At 33.5% G+C, this 18,236-nt stretch overlaps 1 long non-coding RNA gene across 1 annotated transcript; it reads right to left on the bottom strand.

The window, feature by feature from the left end:
• Positions 1-12,962: 12,962 nt before the first annotated feature.
• LOC149138913 (uncharacterized) lies at positions 12,963-15,621 on the bottom strand. The gene is made up of 2 exons (XR_016264910.1): positions 15,083-15,621; positions 12,963-13,588 (listed from the first exon to the last, which is right to left on the bottom strand). It is a non-coding gene; the product is annotated as an uncharacterized LOC149138913 (long non-coding RNA).
• Between the last annotated feature and the right edge of the window lie 2,615 nt (positions 15,622-18,236).

The raw sequence follows: 18,236 nt of genomic DNA, 5'->3' as shown, positions 1-18,236 counted from the left end.
TTCTTCAGTTCATCTAACATGTCGTAATCAAGCAATAATTTTTTTTCTACCCCTTCATCAATTTTTAATATTTCAAGGAAATGTGGTTTTGAAACAGATGCTGAAGGTTGTTCCATAATAGGAGTTAAGTTATTTTAATGTGTTGGAGTAACTTGTTTTTGAGTTTTTTCTTTTTCATTAAGAGACTTTTCTTCTTCATAGATCTTTTCTTTTTCACTTTCTTGAATAACAACTGAGGGGGACTTCTTTTCTAATATTCTACCAGATCTAAGTTGAACATTATTTAGATCTAGTGGAGTTATCATGTAGGTTTGAAATTTTTGTCCTTCCATATTGTAAACAGGTTGTGAATTTTTATTATTATTTGGATTTGGAAGTGGTTGGGCAGACAATTGATTTGGTCTTTGAGGAAATGGTAATGAAAGTTGTGGATTCACATTGTGAGGTTGAGTTTGTTGAACAGGCTGAGGATAATATTATGGAGCAAAAGTAGAATATGATTGTTGAAATTGTGGAAATTGAGGATATTGAGAGAATTTTCCATAAGGATTTTTCCATCCTTGTGACCAAGGTTATGGCCAAGATTTCCAAGGCATTGGGGTAGTCCAATTACTTTGCGAAGATTGTGCAAATGGTTGAGTATTAAAACCTTGAGCTATATTTGGCTGTGGATTTTACCAAGGTCTTTTAGCAATAAAACAAAGAGGATCTACTTGATTTGGTACTCCTTATTCTCGATAAACAACTTTAATACCTGGTATTGAGGGAAATTATTTTGTATCATGATTTTCTGCACAAATAACATAAGTTTCTACACTTTTTAAATCACGAGGACATTCTCTCAAGGCATGTTTCTTTCTGCACTTAGGGAAAAGAATGGATAATGTAGCATTTTCAACTTTTGACTTGTTTTGTATTTTATGGGTGTCAATTTATTCACTAAAGCTCCCTAAAATATCTGTTTTAAAATTACCAAGAAAATTTACTAATTTTGCTCTACTTATTGTCCCAACTGCAGATTTCTTAATCCTTGATAGAAGAGGATCTCTTGGATTTTTCCCAGTTCTTGCTTTGCCTCTTGAAATGTGTATGCACAACTCACAAATTTATCCTAGTGATAACTAAGAAATGTCTCCCTTACCCATTAGATTGATAAGATCAATCCACTCATCTCTAATTGATTTCAATAAGAGAGCTTTCAAATTTTCCTCATTTAGATTATTCATTTTTTGCACTTTTTACATTGTAAGCAAATCTTTCGACGAAATCTTCAAGATTTTCATCTTCTTTTTGTATCATTTTAAAGACTTCATCTTTAATTTTATGGGGCATACAATGATCCTTATATTTCTCTAAGAATGTAGTTTTCATTTGTTCCCATGTTCTTATGGAGTTTATTCCTAAACCCATAAACCATTTTAATGTTGCATCTTTAAGGGTTGCAGGGAATAATTTCAACTTTTGAGCATCACGTAGATAATCATATTATCTACGTAAGACTTCAAATTCGAAGAGAAATGTCTTAGGGTCTTCACTCCTTAATCCATGAAAGTTTGGAAGGATAGAAGGTGAGATATTTTTCATTGTTACAGTTGTATCTTCATCACGAGTTGAAAATCCAAAAGGTTCTGGATTTATATCATCTCCTCCACCTCCCCTTCCTCCACCTTGTCTTCCACCTCCTCTTCCTCCTCCAATCCTAGGTTGTTCACCATTCAAATTATGTACCTCTCCTTCCCCTTCTCTAGCCATTGTATATTTTTATTGTGTGTTTTGAAGATGCATTGTTGTTGTGCTCATGTTAAGAAGTTCTCGGTTCTAGTATGAAAATGTATGAAACGAGAAACACATAGAGGAGAGGAGTTGGAGGACTCCGACAAAATCAATATAAGTGAGTAGTTCTCAATCCAATGGTGGTTTGATAGTTTGGAAGAAACTGGGAGAGGTTTGTTGGTCGTAGTGTCTTCCAACAAATAGGAGTTTGTAGAGTCGATTGTTAGTTCAAGAGTATCTGGGCGAGGATCATTGATCGTGGTCACCTTCAACGGATGGTAGTTCGTAGATCCGCATGAGAAGAGTCTCCATTTGATAGTACCCAACTAAATCTCTATGTAAAGAATTTGTTTGACATAATAGAATATTTGAGCAGTGCAGCAGTGACGGGTGGTGTTTTCCTTGGAGAGGATTTTCTACCAGAAATATTTGTGTCCATTATGTTGATTGATTTCATGGTTTCATGTTTATATTTGATGCTTTGATCTATGCTTTTGTATTTCAGTTTATGCATGATTAAAGAATAATCATTTGGAGAAAAATTATAAGTTCCTTCACTATTGATTCACTCCCCATCCCCCCATTAGTAGTGATCTAGTTTCCAACAATTGGTATTAGAGCGAGGCTCTCAATGGTAGCTTGATCACTAGAGAGTGAGTCTTGGAGTTTTTGGCAGATTTTTGATTTTTTTTTTTTTGAATGGATTAGCAAGGAATTCCAATGTTTCATGAAGGTAAATTTGCAACTTGGAAGATGAAATTGGAGTTATATTTTCTATCTCTTGATGAAAATATTTTGTTATTAGTAGAGTATGGAGTTAAAGATGAATTTAATGATTTGGCTAAAAAGATTATTTTGCATGGAATTTCAAAATCTAATAAGTTGTATGTGAAGCATTGTGAGACTGCAAAAGAAATGTTGGACAAGTTGCAAAGTTTGTATCTTGGAGAAAAATTACAGATTTCAGAGATGGAGAAAAATAAAAAAGTTTCAACACATATTGCAGTGATAAATCAAGCTTGCTCACAAGATGAATATGAAATCCATAGAGATAGCAATGATGACTCAAGCAATGATCTAGAGGGGAAACAAGAAGAAATCAGTAACAAAGATGAAGAGAAATCAAATATTATGGTTCTAGAAGTAGAAATTAAAAGGCTCACAACTGAAAATAAAGATCAACAAATGTTGCTGCAAATGTTTGATGAAAAGGAGTGTGCATTCAAAGAAGAAATTTCATATATGAAAACTCATTTGGAAGAAGGAAGAAAAAAAAAATGGAATGAGGAAGCAATACAAGGAGTTGGAGGATGAGTGTAAGAAATTGAAGGTTGAAGTAAGGTTTGCAAGGCAATAATTAGAGAGGTTTGGATTTAGCACTCAAGTATCAACAAGAAAATATGAAAATATTGGAGTAGCTAGTGGTAGCAAGAAAATGGAGAATCATCAACAAAATCACCATCCATGCAAGAAGCAAAATAATAAGAGAAGGAGGACAAAGAAGAAGAATAGAATTGGAAAATGTTACAACTGTGGAGTACGTGGACACATAGCAACAATGTGCATTAATGAAGAGATCAAACCCTCTCATCAAAAGAAGCAACCAAAGGAGAAGCAATCTCAAGCATGCATGGAAAGAAGATCTTCATCATTCAGGTATAATAGTCCTTTTTATGGTTATCGTTTCTAATGTAATTATTTTGGGCATTGGGTTACTGATGGCAGAGCATATGCAAGGAGTAGAAATCAAATCAATAGAAGATATCAGCCTCTTCCTCTATTCCTTGGTCACATAAGATTTTTTGTGTGTGATAATGTTGGCCATAAGGCCAAGGATTGCAAGTTGCCCATGTGTTACAAGAGATCGAATTAGAGAGAGGAAAATATGCAAGGCCAACTGCACAAGAAAAGGAAGGATTAGCAGATGAAAATTTGGAGAAGAAAATAGCAACAAGGAACTCCCACCAAAAATTGAGGCATCCATGGTCTCAGGGGGAGTATATGGTTGCATCATGAATTGCATGGAGATTCTTGGATGTGTATCCATATATGGAAGAGTTCGTGAAGACAAATTTGCATATTGTAGGAGATGCATGAGTTCAAGGGGAGTTCATGAGGTTTGAATTGCATTTTCTTTTCTAGTCTATTTCTATTCCAAATTTGATTTTAGTTGGATCAGCCATGTACATATGTTAGTAATGGTTTTTGGAGCAGCTACATGTTGAGGCGTGATGGAGGATCACACATTCTAGGGGAGCATTGTTGCTTCCTAATGGATTTGAAGATGGTTAGCATTGTGTTTCTATGTAGGAGCATGCAATGCATATGCATGGCATTGATTTGAGTTAGTTTTTGATGTTACTTCCATTGAGATCAATTGATATGTGGGCATATATCGCTTATATCTTATATTTCTAGATGTATCGTGTTTCTACTCGTGTTTTTGGATGGATGAGACATGAGGAGGATGATTGTTGTTGCTCATAATATTTTGATGCATGTTGATGATGAGATATTGTGCATTTATGGAGAGGATGAAATTATGTGTTGCTCACAATACTTTATTGTTGAATCTTATGTTTCTATTGTTGATGTATAGTGATGATTTGTCGCTCACTGATTTGTTGCTTGTCCCTTATTGATGATATGTTGTTCACCTATGTTTAGGAGATGATGAGTTTGTGCTCCTGATGGTTGCTGCTATCTAGTATTTCTTGGATATTTGCATATTGGCCACACATTGATGTTGCTGGAGAGATTACATGTATTGGTTCACATGCTACTAGTGATACTATTGTTGCTTATTGATGTGTTTCTTATGTTTTGAGTTGATGATATATTGTGTTGATGGTTGATGAGCTTCATGATGATAAGGATATGTATTTCTTGTTGCTCTATGACATATTGCTATGTTACTTCTTTCAGTTGATTTTGTGGGGCTTGGAGGTGATTGCTAGCGGTTTTCATGATCTTGTTGCAGGATCTTCATTGTTAGGATGGTGATGGCCAAGGTGTTGAGTGGCCATACACTAGCATATGATATTGCTAGTTCTTCTATTGTTGTTGCTGCACAATGAGAGAATTTATGTTATTGCTCATGGAGGCCTTATGTTTTGATGCACATGATATGTGTTGCATTCTTATTGCTGCTACTATATGGAGCATATATTATTGCTCATTGATGCCATGTATTTCATTTTATATCATTGTATTCGGTTATGCATAGATGTGAGCACACTTACGTGCAGATGTAAAAGCCATGTACCTTTATTGTTTTATCCTATTGGCATATTTCTCATGGAGAGGCCCATGGTGTCTAGTATGCCTTGTCATTAGCAATGTATGGGTCAATGGAAGTCCAATTCATGTATTATTTTATATATATTTGATGTATCCCAACTACATTGGGTGCATGATGTAAACTTTGGTCCATAGAAGTCTTGGTTGGTGATAGGAGAGTTTATAGAGGATTCATATATCAGTGATATGTATTTTTCATAGCCATGTATTTTCTCCATGAAGCATTGTATATGTATTGTAATTCATTATATATCTTGTCAAAAGTTAGTTGGAGTCATGGTTCACGAGGAGTAGTTTCTTGCACTTGGCAAGGAGGCTTATTGCAACAGGCAGATGTGTTGCTTCAACAACAAAAAGAGTGTGATTGCAGCTTCATTACATGCTTAGGGGGAGCATGTTCAATTTCAGAGATGACATGGAATTGGCAAAGACATGTTGGCAACTTGATTCTTCGGTTTGCATCTGCATGGTGTTGAGTATGACAGTGGGGACACTTCTTTCATCCAACACATTATTGTCACTGTCTTCAGTGTTGGTATGGACCTTTGCCATTGATGTCAAAGGGGGAGACAATTTGGATGAATAAAGATTAGCTTCAGAGTTGCAGCTTTAGTTTTGGATAGTGTATGGAGATCAACCTTAGATGCTGGTTTGAGGTTGGCATCAATGCCAAAGGGGGAGCTTGTTGCCATTGATGTTAACAGGGTCATGGTGCTACTTGTCATCTACTCATGTCAATCCAATGATGATGTGTGATGAGTGTTTAATGGTTGCAGTGTTTAGCTTGTTGGTTCTATTGGTTGGCATTGATGTCAACTTGGTTGTGGCATGACTTAGTGAAGGAGAATTCGAGGCTGAGTGGAGATGGATTCAAGAGATGATGTGTTGATTGAAGATGCTATTGTTGCAAGTGGTTGGATTTCTACTACAGGTGTTACATATGCTTCTACATGTGTTGGAAGCATTAAAGATGTTGCTACATGTGTTGGAGGGTCCTCTAATGGTGTTGGAGGCAGCTGGATGATCTAATTTTGCGACTATAGGTGTTGGAGATGCTACTACAAGGATGTTTCTACGTGTGTTAGAGATGTTATACAAGATCTGGAAGAGATGAGTTACTAGAGGGATATCACTTGATGTATGTCATGTAGTTATGAGTATGATGCCTTGTTTTGAACATTATGCATGTTGTCATGGTGTCAAAGTGTGTGTGGAGATGTGTCATGATGTCTCTAGCTTACTCCTAGAGATAATCTCCAAGTGGTGGCTTAAATAGATGTAAAACTTGAGTTTTAAGGGATATATGCATGTTTCCTTTGTAAGAGTCGTGTATACTGAGGAACATATGCAGGTTTCCTTCACAAGAGTCGTATCTACATCCTAATTTTATTTTTTTTCCATATTCCTCACACATCTCAGGTTAATTTATGGTTTTTTTGGCTTGTCTTGTTTGGAACTTTTCATGTAAAAGTTAGAAAAGGTCAAGGAGCTTCTAGAAAGTGATTAACATTGAAAATATATTTTATGAAGTAGAGTGAGTGGCTTGATCAAGTCAATGAGTTGAATCTAGATCAAATCAAGCATATGAACAAAGTTTGTGGAGCTCGATAGTTCTTGGTAATTATTGAATTGATCACCTCGATTCTTTCATATATTAGAGGAAGCTCAACGATAGTATGGTTGATTCTATTGATGTTGTGAGTGAGTGAGAGATTGGAGGATTGTGTGCAAGTTGTGTGATACATATTCTGAAGTGATTTGTAGGTATTGTAGCAATTAGCTGAAGCATGTTTCAGCCATCATTTTGAGCAAAGAATGAGGAGATGAAGTAGAAATTGATAGTAGATCTTCTTGTTGTTTGGTAACAACTTGTTTATTCATCAAGTTTTTGTTTGTTGTGTGCAACAATTGTTTGTGAGCGGTTTTATTTGTTGAAGAGAGGGATGCTGAAGAATTCTACAAATTCTTATGCAGACATTGTGTGGCATATTTGGTTTTTGATTGTGTCCTTCGAAGATATGTTGTTGTGGTGCTCATGTTGAGAATTTCTTGGTTCCAGTCTAAAAATGTATGAAACGAGACCCACATAGAGGAGAGGAGTTGGAGAACTCCAGTGAAATCAATATAAGTGAGCAATTTTCTCAATCCAATAGTGGTTGGATAGTTTAGAAGAAATTGAGCGCGGTTCGTTGGTCATGGTGGCTTTTAGTAGATAGGGGTCTATAGAGTCGATTTTTAGTTCAAGAGTATCCAGGAGAGGATCTTTGATCGTGGTGACCTTCAATGGATGGTAGTCCATACGAGAAAGTGTCTATGTTTGATAGTAGCCAGCTAAATCTCTATGTGAATGATTTTCTTGACATAATGGAATATTTGAGCGTTTTCCACCAAAAATATTTGTGTCTATTATGTTGATTGTTTTCATGGTTACATTTGATGCTCTAATCTATGCTTTTGTATTTCAATTTATGCATGATTAAAAAATAATTATTTAAATGTGTTCACTACTAATTCCCTCCTCCCCTCTTAGTAGTGTTTTACTTTCCAACATTTCCCTCTTAGTAGTGTTCTACTTTCCAACATTTTCCAACATTTAGACAGACTCCATTCAATGGAGATTCAACTCTTTAATGAAGGCGTTCCATTCTTCAACCAAAAGCCCATTCAATTCTAAATTTAAAGAAAACAACCATTTACTCCTATTGACTACATAATTTATAATAAAATAAAATTATTGGAAATAAAAATATAAACAAATTATAAGAATAAATAAATAATTTTTTTAAAGAGAAAATAATAATTATTAGTGTATTTATTTATAAAGGAGATTTAATATTGTGAAAAATATATTTAAGTAGTTGTAGGTATTAGGGATAAGGGAAATGCAAAATTGAAAGTTAAAGTTTTTAGATAAATAAACTTTTTATATAATATTTAGAATTTTTTCACCCTCAAGAACTGAGTCTCAAATGTGTTCTAGGAAAATCGTCATAACTTTCACATCACATTCTTTTTCTTTTTACTTTTTGAGTATGAGATTTGAATTTTGTAAAAAATAACAAAAAGTGTGAAAATCATCATAACTCGCATCAGATTTGATTTTTGTAAAAAATATTTTTTTTAGCATCAGATTTGAATTCTGTAAAAAAATAACAAAAAGTGTGAAATTTTTTTTTGTGATTTTTGTAAAAAATAAAAAAGTGTGAAAATCGTCATAACATTCTTCTTGAGTATCAGATTTAAATTTTGTAAAAAATAATAAAAAGTGCATAGATTATAGTTCTTCAGCTATCTTTTAAGACTCAAGGTTAAAATAAATAATGACACATGGCATAATTTTGTAAAAAATAACCAAAAATGCACATATTATAGTTTTTCATGTATTATTTTTAAAGCTCAAGGTTAAAATAGTGAGCTATGGCATACCTAACAAGTTCGCTTTCCTATATCAAGGTTAAAATAGTGACACATGACATACCTAACAAGTTAGCTTTCTTATACTAGTCTATAATTAGGTCAAAACCTAACAAAGTTTGCTTTCCTATACAGTCCATAGGTCAAAATATAATTATAGTCTATATAACAATAATAATGTAAAAACACAACAATAATGAAAAACCTAACAAGTTAGCTTTCTTATACTAGTCCATAATTAGGTCAAAACCTAACACGTTCGCTTTCCTATACGGTCCATAATTATAGGAGTCCATAATTAGGTCAAAACCTAACAAGTTCGCTTTCCTATACGGTCCATAATTAGGTCAAAATATAATTATAATCTATATAACAATAATAATGTAAAAACACAACCATAATGAAAAATAATTAGAAACACAACAATAATGAAAAATAATTAGAGTCTATATAACAATATAATTAGAAACACAACAATAATGAAAAATAATTAAAAATAATTAGAGTCTATATAACAATAATAATAATGTAAAAACCCAACAATAAATTTTCAATAAATTTTTTCATTTTCATGTATCATTTTTAAAGCTCATGTATCATTTTTTTCATTTTCATGTATCATTTTTAAAGCTCATGTATCATTTTTTTCATTTTCATGTATCATTTTTAAAGCTCATTTTCATTTTCATGTATCATTTTTAAAGCTCATGTATCATTTTTTTCATTTTCATGTATCATTTTTAAAGCTCATTTTCATGTATCATTTTTAAAGCTCATGTATCATTTTTTTCATTTTCATGTATCATTTTTAAAGCTCATTTTCATTTTCATGTATCATTTTTAAAGCTCATGTATCATTTTTTTCATTTTCATGTATCATTTTTAAAGCTCATTTTCATGTATCATTTTTAAGGCTCATGTATGACACATAGCATACATGATACATTCGTAGCATACATGATACGTTCGCTTTCCTATACCTTCGCTTTCCTATACCAGTCCATAATTAGATCGAAATATAATTAAAATTTATATAAAAATAATAATGTAAAAACACCACAACAATAATAATGGGAATTCTATAAAATAAACAAATAATTATAAACAAATAACAATATAAAAACTACACTCGTATTACATGTCCCTGTGGACACTTAACTAACTTTATCTTAATAAAAATGATGTACCCAACTACATAAGCTTCTCTCAAAAAAATGATGTACCCAACTACATAAGCTTCTCTCAAAAAAAGTTAATTGTTTAAATCAGGAATCTAAGTGTTCATACGAAAGAGTTTGGGGAAGAGGCCATGACTTTTATTGTGTATTTCAATACAATTTCTAAACACATATGAGTGCTTAGCATGACATTATCTTCGTTGTTGAGTCACGATCACATCACCATCTGCTCTCTTTAGAGAGCCGAACATTGAATATCATCTTAACCAGGGCGAAATATTGAATAGCATCAATATCGGTTAATTTCTAGTGTCAATGGCTGGGCAGGTTTGGTCAGTTGTGGGCTTTATATTTTGATTCTCATTGTCTTATGGCGGTTTCGAAGGGGAGGCATATCTTCCTCGGCTCTGTTTCCGGTCTGGCTTTTTATGGTGGTATTTTTTGCTTTCCTGTGGTTCGGCATATGGTGTTTTCTGTTATGGTGGTATTTTTTGCTTTCCTGTGGTTCGGCATATGGTGTTTTCTGTTATGGTGGTATTTTTTGCTTTCCTGTGATTCGGCATATGGTATTTTCTGTAATTGCGATTACAGTTTTGCACATGTAATGACTTTTTATTAATGAAAATGATTGTGTTTTCTGTGTGAAAAATACCCAAAATGTTGAATAGGAGAATGATCTCACTAGATTTGGGTTTAACCTGGAAGTTCCCACTCGAATAAGTTAACTTAACTATAATAAGGTTACAGGCTCAATTCCTATCACTAGATTTGTGTTGAACCCGGAAGTTCAACACTCGAATAAACTAACTATAAAAACTAAACTATAATAGGTTTTAGGCTCAATCTCTTTTCATAAATAAAATTTGAAATATGAAAAGGTGACATGATGAACAGTATAAAAACACCATTGAATAGGTTTATTGAATATACAATATTCAACAGGTTTATTGAATAGATCACAATAATGAATAAACTGATGATCTCACTAGATCGCTAGATTTGGGTTGAACCTGGATGTGCCCACTCGAACAAAATAAACTATTATAGGTAGTTAGGCTCAATCCCTATTGAATAAACTAAACTATAATAGGTTTTAGTCTCAAGTCCTATTGATTCAACCATAATAGGTTGTAAGCTCATTCTCTTTTCATAGGATTTGAAATATGAAAAGGTGACATGATTCTATAATTCTACAATCTCTTTTCATAGGATTTCAAATATGGAAAGGTGACATGATTCTATAATTTGAAATCTGAAAAGGTGACATGATGAACGCTATTTGAAATATGGAAAGGTGACATGATTCTATAATTTGAAATCTGAAAAGGTGATATGATGAACGCTATTAAAACCTAAATCACTAGATTTGGGCTGAACCTGGATGTGCCCACTCGAACAAAATGAACTATTATAGGTAGTTGGTCTCAATCCCTATTGAATAAACTAAACTATAACAGGTTTTAGTCTCAAGTCCCATGTGCCCACTCGAACAAACTAAACTATTATAGGTAGTTAGGGTCAATCCCTATTTGAATAAACTAAACTATAATAGATTTTAGTCTCAAGTCCTATTGATTCAACCATAATAGGTTGTAGGCTCATTCTCTTTTCATAGGATTTGAAATATGAAAAGGTGACATGATTCTATTTGAAATCTGAAAAGGTGACATGATGAACGCTATTAATACCTAAATTAATTTAAAAAGGTGACATGATGGACAGTATAAAATCCTAAATTTAGATACTCCCACCCCAGCCTCTTATACCTCTTATATAAAATTTGAAACCACCCCTTTTTCACAAAAATAATAACAACAGATAAAACGATAACATAATGAAAAGTAAACCCCATCATATAAAATTTGAAAACACCCTTTTTCACATACAGAAATATTAACATGATGAAAACTATTGAAACCTCTTTTCTAATAACATGGTGAAAACTATATATAAAACTATAACATAATGAAAACTAAAAATAAATAAGACAACTGAAAATACCAATATAAGATAGTCTCAGCCTTTATTTATACGAGTAAAACGCCACTAAACATAAATAAGACAGTTTTAACTTTTTATCTGTGTTTAAATACAGATAAACAAAAGTAAGACTATTTTTATCTCTTAGAAATATAGGAGAGATTTTATCTCTTACAAATATCAAAGAGATAAGACAGTTGACCGTTTTTATTTACAGGTTTGTTTTCTTAGGTTTGTTTTCTTAGTTGACCGTTTTTATTTGTAAAACAAGTTTGTTTTTTTAATCTGTAAGACTGTTTCAACCTTTCTCCAGCAAAAGACATTCCTCTAGTAAAATGCATTTAGACTGCATTGTATTAATTGATTAACCCTCTCTAAATCCAAAATATCTGAGAACGTTAATTTACCCACCCTGAATAATATCCTAATAAAGACTAAATCCCACACAACATTTACCCACTCTCAATCCAAAATATCTTAAAACGTTAATTTACCCAACTTACTAAATCTCACACAAAATAACATCCTAATGAAAACTAGATCCCACACCTCCTAACATCTGAATGAAAACTAAATCCCACACAAAAACAACTAATGAAGACACAAAAAACTTAATAAAAAGTAAACTAAATCCCACACAAAAACTTAAACCCATTTAAACTACATTGCTTTAATTAATTTACCCACTCTAAATACAAAATATCTTAAAACAATAATTTTACCGACCCTGAGTCAATTCAAAAACATCCTAATGAAAACTAAATCCCAGACAAAAACTTAATCCCAAACCAAACCAAAACCCCAAACAAAACAAAACCAAACTAATTCAATCCAAAACCAAAATCCCAAACAAAACAAAACCAAACCAATTCAATTATATACAATTGATTTATGCACCAAAACCAAACCAATTCAATTATATACAATTGATTTATGCACCAAAACCAAACCAATTCAATTATATACAATTGATTTATGCACCAAAACCAAACCAATTCAATTATATACCATTGAAATTCAATTATATACAATTGATTTATAGACGATTTAGGCACCCAAACGTGCCTACTTCATGTATGATTTAATTGATTTACCCACCTAAATCCAAAACCTGATTACACTAAACCCCACCCTAAATCCCAAACCTCCCTAAATCCCAAACCTGATTACACTAAACCCCACCCAAACCAGTCCAATTAATTTACCCTAAATCCGAATAAAGAAGAGACTGAAGCATTTTACAATTATTCTTAAATATTTTCTCCCAACCAGAACAGAGACATCAGAGATAACGCCGAACAAAGAGTACACTGAAGATAACACCGAACAAAGAGTACACTGAAGCATTTAAAAATTACTGTAAAGTAAATTTCTTACATATTTTCTCCCAACGGAACAGAGACATCAGAAATCAACATCACTAAAGAACAACATGTAACAAACATATCAATCTTTCTGAAATATGGTTTTGTATGACTTATTCATCGATCTCACAGAGACATCAGAAATCAACATCATCACTAAAGAACAACATGTAACAAACGTATCAATCTTTCTGAAATATGGTTTTGTATGACTTATTCATCGATCTCACATGGGATTTTTTTCCCTCTAACAGCAAGGGTTGAGAAGAGCCCCAACCAGTACCTTCTGGAAGCCAAAGCAAAAGCTGCATAAGACCAATATTCATGAATTCATATATTTATTTAAGCGATTTCCGACCAGGTTTATCAGCATATCTGAGGGTTTTGTGGATCAATCTCTGTGCACGCCTGCTCTTCGCATCTACCTTCATGCTCTCTGTCCGATCCATTTTTATGTACACCTCTTTCTTCGATTTGTCATCCTTGAACTTGGATTTCAGAGCCGAAACGAAGTTTATCAGATGGCCTCCCATGGATAAAAAAAGTTGGATTTGCCTCTGTAACACTCCACTATAAACCCTGCAAGTTTATTGAGAAAAATCAGCTATATGATATTCTCAATTATAAAATATATAGAATTATGAGATTCAAAGTTTAAAATTATATGAGGTTGAAAGGTAAAAATTCTGAGATTGAAAGTTCAAAATCTCTTTTGGTGCTTTAATGTATGAGATTCAAAGGTAAAATATCATGAGATTGAAAGTTAAAAATTCTGAGATTGAAAGTTCAAAATCTCTTTTGGTGATTTAATGTATGAGATTCAAAGGTAAAATATCTCTTCTGGTGATTTAATGTATGAGATTAAAAGGTGAAATCTTGGCGGAGTACCAATGTGTATGAGATTCAAAAATTAAATTTTGGTTAAAATATAAATTACATAAAATTATGAGATTCAAAGTTTCATATGATGAGATTCAAAGTTTAAAATTATATGAGATTGAAAGTTAAAAATTCTGAGATTGAAAGTTCAAAATCTCTTTTGGTGATTTAATATATGAGATTCAAAGGTAAAATATCTCTTTTGGTGATTTCATGTATGAGATTAAAGGTAAAATCTTGGCGGTTAAAATATAAATTACATAAAATTATGAGATTCAAAGTTAAAAATTATCTGAGATCGAAAGTTAAAAATTCTGAGATTGAAAGTTTAAAATTATATGAGATTGAAAGTTAATAAACCCTTTTGGTGATTTAATATATGAGATTCAAAGATAAAGTATCTCTTTTGGTGATTTAATGTATGAGATTCGAAGGTAAAATCTCGGCGGTTAAAATATAAATTACATAAAATTATGAGATTCAAAGTTAAGAACTATCTGAGATTGAAAGTTAAAAATTCTGAGATTGAAAGTTCAAAATTATATGGGATTGAAAGTTCAAAATTCTGAGATTGAAAGTTCAAAATCTCTTTTGGTAATTTAATGTATGAGATTCAAAGGTAAAATATCTCTTTTGGTGATTTAAGTATGATATTCAAAGGTAAATTCTTGGCGGAGTACCAATATGTAAAAGTATGAGAAAAAGTATGAGATACAAAAGTTAAATTTTGGCCAATATGTAAAAGTATGAGATTCAAAAGTTAAATTTTGGCCATTTTGAGTAATGGAATACCATTTTGTGTGTTTGGGCTATTTATTTTGTGTTATGGAATACAATTATGAGATTCAAAAGTTAAATTTTGGCCATTTTGTGTAATGGAATACCAGTTTGTGTGTTTGGGCTATTTTGGTGATTTAGTGCTATATAAAATATAAAATTCATAGTTCAAATCTAAATTTTTTTCGTTATGGAGTACATGAAAAGAAGTTCAAATCCAGCAGAGATTCAAAGTTCAAAGTTCAAATCCAGCAGAGATTCAAAGTTCAAATCCAATGAGTCCAGCCAAAGACTCCACCAGACTCAACCAGAAAATAACAACAGCAGTCAAACCAGAGTTAAAGAGTTTCGAACCTGAATTAAAGAGTAAACCAGACTCAACCAAAAAACAACAGTAAAACTTAAAGAGTTTCGAACCTGAATTAAAGAGTTTCGAATTCAACGACCAGTCTCAGATTATGCGACCTGCATCGTTCCAGATCTCCACAGGAAAACCTCAGCATGCCATAGCAGAACAGAAACTCCTGGAGATCTGCTATGATTCATCCACCAGTGTAAGAACCCTTGAGAGAAATCCATGGACCTTATAATTCACTACAAACCCTGGTACCGATGACACCTTTACCATGCAAACACCAACCTCAATTGAATTCCATTAATGGCGGATTGAGTGGAGGAGAATCAGGTCAAAAGTTCCCCTCTCGGATTTCGATGGCTGACATTTGTATGTGTGTAAGTTACAGTTCTGATTCCTTTCTCGATAACCGACATTTGTCCATATGCAAGTTATGCATGAAACTTGCATGACGGTTGTCATTTACTTTTTGTAATATTGGAACTGGAGCTTGCATTATTGAATCATTTTTCAGAAAAGAATCCAATTCTCTAGGGATTTCAACATGAACATGCTCATCTTGTGATCTCTACCTGGCGAATTAACATTCGTGAAATGATGATACTTTGCTTTGACATTTCCAATTGATTGTTATAACATAAACTTAATATTTCATTAATTCATTAAAATTTATAATATTAATTTAAAGTTATATTGATTTTTAAATAAGATTTAGAATATAAAAAGTATGTTGTCAACTTTTTAAAATAATATAATAGAGTACTAATTAATTCTAGAAGTACTTTAATTGTTTAATGATTTGGTTTTTTTCTACTCGGATTATGTAGTATAGACAATATAGAAGATCTCTATCATAATTTTACTACAACCCTCTCATATTCTATTAACAAGTTTTCAATTGAAGTTTCAAGTAATAAAAGAAATAGCAAAACCAACCCATGGTATGACAAAGATTTAAAAGTGCGAGGATAACAATTAAGGAAGTTGTTGATGAATCTCTTAAAATTGGCAAGATAAAAATATACAAAGCCCTAAGTAAAAGGAAAAAAGGCAGTATATTCGTAAAAGACAAGAGAATCTCTTACACCTCTCTAAGGTAGCTCCTAAGAAATTGTGGAGGCAGATTCTAACTAGGAAAACTAAAGATAATAATAAAATTGCTTTACACGACTAGAGTTCCTATCTTAAAAAGCTTTATGAATCTCCAAATGCCATGGATAACTTTGAAACCCTGCTCACAATGAAAGAAGTTTTCTCGTTAGAAGGCATCGATTTTGGGGTTAATCGCTTGGCTAATGGGAAAGCTAAGGACATTGAAGGTTACCAACCAGAAATCTTAAAAATTGGAGGTCATGTTCTCATCCCCCACATTCGCAAGCTTTTCAATCAAGCGGTCGAGCAAGGGTTCCCTAAATCATGGACTCAAAGCCTCATTATCCCTATTTTAAAAGTGGGAATACAAATTACCCCTCTAATTATCGGACAATTATGATCAACCCTCTCTGGTGGGCTCCAGTATTGCAACAATAATGCTGCAACTCCTGGGACTCCCGTCTTTACTTTTATCAACCCGGTAGTTCGTAACAAACTTGGAAGCGACGGTGCTGTATGCACAAGTACTAGCTCTTGCCGCAGCTGTCACTTGGTCAGCTAGCACAAGTCCGCTAGGGGCTTAAGCCAACTTCTATGAGCTCTTAGAAGAAGCTTTTTAAATGATGGATGAAAGCCAACTCAAAGGAAGCTAATCTACTTGTGGAAAGAAACTGAAAGCCAAAAAGTAACGCAAACCTTAGCAAACCCTAATTCTACTAGCTAGTCCTACTGATGCAAAGGAGAGAATGAAAACTACTAGAAGGGATGCCATTACTTCTATGAAGGTAAAATACATGTGTCTAGACTACCTCTACCTGAAGAAAACATCTTTTTGTATTTTTGAATAAGTTATTGGAATTATCATGCATGTGCTTTTAACTGTTTGTGACTGTGCAGAGGTGGATTGGCGAGAGGAAATGCTTGGAAGAGTTCAGGAAGGTTCAGAGAGGGCCTAAGGGGTCCCTAACACCCTTCTAGAGAGTTTCACAGAGTTTGGCTATCAAGAAACCTCATTCGTGAGCTTCTACAGGAAGTTTGCAGGGGTTCTACAGGATGTTTTAGGAATTTCTACAGGATGTTCCGAAATTTCTACAAGATGTTTTAAAATTGGATTTTGGAGGATGGGTGAGTGAGGGAAGATGCATGAATGGATATGGAGGTAGAATAGCGGTCTGAAGTGGCCCAGGGACTGGTGGATGGAGTGGTGAGAAGGTGTAGATAGCTAAGTTGGCTCAAAGAAGGCTTAAACAATGATGTACAAAAACTAGGGTTATGTGAGCAAATGTGGCAAACGTGAGGTAAGGATTCTAAGTAGAGGGTGGAGTGGATGGTGCTGATGGAAAATAAGCAGATGAAGGAGTGGTACAGGTGCTCTTCAAGTCGTTTTTCCAATCTGAACCAACAAAGACTTGTAAATTCAAAGACCTAGTTACATTGACCTAATTTGCTAGCTGTCAATAAAGAGAATGAACAGAAGTGTGACCTGCAATGAAACCATGTATTTTAACTCATGCAACTAAGCAAACGAAAGTCTAAACTTGTAACCAACTTCTACACATGAAGATCAAACACTAGTGATTGCATGGCAAAGCAAAATCAGTGTTTTTGTGGGCAGCAAAGTCATCCTAGTCACAGCTCCTGATCCCATTGAGGGAGAGGTGAAACCACAGATGTTTGTTGGCCCTTTTCTTGAAGTTTTTTCTGTTAACAACCTATCAACTAAATCTGAGCATGAAAAGCTATTTTACTCATCAAAAACAACCTAAATAATAAAACAAGGTTTAAATCTAAATAACAGATTTTATTCTAAGAATGCAGCAAAGACACATGAAAGTAAACAAAGGAGGTACTGGGCACTTGAGATGGGCCCAACCCCAAGAGCTACAACCTCCTTGTTATAGACATTTTTGTGCCTTGCATCACTGAGCATGAAATGTCAATAATCAAGGGATCCAAAGTCCCTAAACATGTTGTTCCTACCCCTAGAGGAACAAGGCCAGCAAACCACAGCACTTAACAAAAGTTCTCCACCTGAAAACACTCAAAAACAAGGCAATTCTGGATCATGTCAACTGCTCCACTGAGCATCTGCACTGAATGTCAACTGCTCCACTGTCTACCTGC

Source organism: Pinus tabuliformis, chromosome X (assembly GCF_031772625.1).
Source record: "Pinus tabuliformis cultivar Carrire ecotype Pingquan chromosome X, CPIR1, whole genome shotgun sequence".
Classification (NCBI taxonomy): domain Eukaryota; kingdom Viridiplantae; phylum Streptophyta; class Pinopsida; order Pinales; family Pinaceae; genus Pinus; species Pinus tabuliformis.
Note: the sequence above shows the minus strand (reverse complement) of the source record. Positions and strands in the feature narration are given on the sequence as shown.